Source organism: Symphalangus syndactylus, chromosome 13 (genome assembly GCF_028878055.3).
Source record: "Symphalangus syndactylus isolate Jambi chromosome 13, NHGRI_mSymSyn1-v2.1_pri, whole genome shotgun sequence".
Taxonomy (NCBI): Eukaryota; Metazoa; Chordata; class Mammalia; order Primates; family Hylobatidae; genus Symphalangus; species Symphalangus syndactylus.
Genome location: NC_072435.2, coordinates 70943828 through 70946144, shown reverse-complemented (window position 1 = coordinate 70946144; position 2317 = coordinate 70943828). Strand labels below are relative to the sequence as shown.

At 42.9% G+C, this 2317-nt stretch overlaps 1 pseudogene; it reads right to left on the bottom strand.

The window, feature by feature from the left end:
• Positions 1 to 216: 216 nt before the first annotated feature.
• Positions 217 to 1722, bottom strand: LOC129459346 (6-phosphogluconate dehydrogenase, decarboxylating-like; annotated as a pseudogene).
• Positions 1723 to 2317: the final 595 nt, after the last annotated feature.

The window sequence follows — 2317 nt, the reverse complement described above, 5'->3', positions numbered from 1 at the left end:
AGTCCCAAGAGGCAAGGGCAGAGGGCATGATGGTTCTCACAAAGCTACTTTATAAATAAACTCTATATGACTTTTCTGGGAGTCTCTTACATTCTTTTATTTTAAAAGATCTGAGCAGAAAATAGAACAAAGAACCATTAAGTGGTGTTGTGTGGTTGTGTGATGCATGAAACGTCCTGGTCTATGGAATTGTGATGGGTAACAGAAACAGCATGATTAGGCATTATGTGAAGAGCATGACACACTGCCACCACGGCCTGTCCAATTGGTGTGGGTAAACTGTCCCTGTTTTTCTAAGCCTTCATAGGTGTGAGCCCCGAAGTAATCCCACTGAGTCTGGATGAGGTTGGCTGGGAGCATCTCATGTTTATATCCATCACAGAAGGAGACAGCAATGTTGAAACAGGGCATGAGAATGCTGGCTTAGACCCCAGTGCTGACCACCCACCACCAGCGGTCCTGGCAGTTTTCAACAGCCAACTTAAAGAAGTTGTCTAATAATAGGTTCTCAAGTTCTGGGCGTTGATGAAATGCATCCTTTATCTTTCCTAGAAATACACTTCTGATGATGCAGCCTCCCTCCTCCACATCAGGACAATACAATCGTAATTGAGGGTCCAGCCAAATTCAGTGGTTGCCTGTCTTAGCAATATAAAGCCTTGAGCATAAGAGATGATCTTGGAAGCATAGAGGTCATTCCAAATGTCTTCCCGGGATGATTTCTTATCACCATCAGACTAGATCTTTTGGGGACCCTTCAGCTTTTTGCTAGCTTGAATTCTTTCATCCTTCAGAGAGGATAAGCACCGAGCAAAGATAGCTTTTCCAATGAAGGTGACAGGAATGCCAACTTCCAGGGTGGAGACGGTGGTCCACTTTCTGGTGCCCTTCTGTCCTGTGCTGTCCCTGATCTTTGGCAGCAGGTATTTGCCATCAGTATCTTAGAATATTGACTATGATTTCAATCAAGAATGAATCGAGCTCTGTCTTATTCTAGTCCTCAAAGGCCTCTGTCATCTTGTTTTGATTTCATTCAAGAATGAGTCGAGCTCTGTCTTATTCCAATCCTTAAAATCCTGTGCCATCTTGTTTTGCTCCATGCCCAGCACATGTTTCATCAGGTGGTAAGCCCCGTAGATCAGCGGCATATCCCTATACTCTATCCCATTGTACACCATCTTTACAAAGTGGCCTGCTCCCTCCTGTCCCACACAGTCAGAGAAAAGTTCTTCACTTCTTTCTTTTGCAGTGATGACTTAGAAGATTGTCTTGATAGGGGCCAGCTTCTTTGTTCCCTCTTGGCATGAGTGATAGGCCATACTGGGATCCTTTTCTTCCAGCACTAACTTTGCTCTCCACAGATAAAATTTCCTTGGCCTTGTGGTCTCTACATCGTCTTGTGGCATCCCTATATTCAGAATTTCCTCCATCAATGATGACATCACCAGTGTGCAACAATGGTGGTAATTTTTTCATGAAATCATCAACAGCTTGACCAGCCTTCACAAGAGGGATGATATGCCTGTGGCTTTTTCAGCTTGGAGACCATCTCCTTCAAGGACTGAACATCAACATCTTTGGTTCCCTTTGCCTTGTTGCCAAGAAATCATCAACTTTGGAGACTGTACTATTAAAAGCACAGGCCACAAAGCCATGGTCATTCATGCACAAAATTAAGTTCTGGCCCATGACAGCCAGTCCAATCAGTGCAATGCCAGCTTGGGCCACGGTGGAAGCATCGGTCAGAGTAGAACTGGAGTGGGCAAAGTGTGAAGGGCTCATGGTTCACAGGCAAGTGAAGGATATACCAGCTGCCAGAATTTTGTATGCCTCTTTTTCCTCCACCATCTGCTAACTAGAAATATTTGTGAAACTTTTATCCTTAGCCATCTACAGAAGCTTAATCTCTGTACTTTGTTCCAAGAAGAACACATCTACTTCTTCAGTTTCGGTGACATCTTTGTGCCAATTCCCAAATGCTCCCCTGGTAGTTTTTTTTCTATTCTCCAACAAGCCAACTTCACACTTCCAACTGGATTGGCCCTTTAAATTTAGTAAACTGCAAACCTCACATATCTTTGAGCCCCAAAAGATTTATCTTTGTGACTTTCCTATTGCTATTAATGGCAATGCTATATTCATAGTCTCATAGGTTTCAAAAGGGAAATAGCTTTTGATTTTGCCTTCTCTTTCTCTTCTGCTAGTTCTGGTTAGTCTTTCTTTGTAATTTTGTCCCCATTTGTTTACTCCTTTTTATTCCAGTTTTTGCCACCATTATGTGGCCTTCATAACACTACATTTAGACTATGGCAATTGT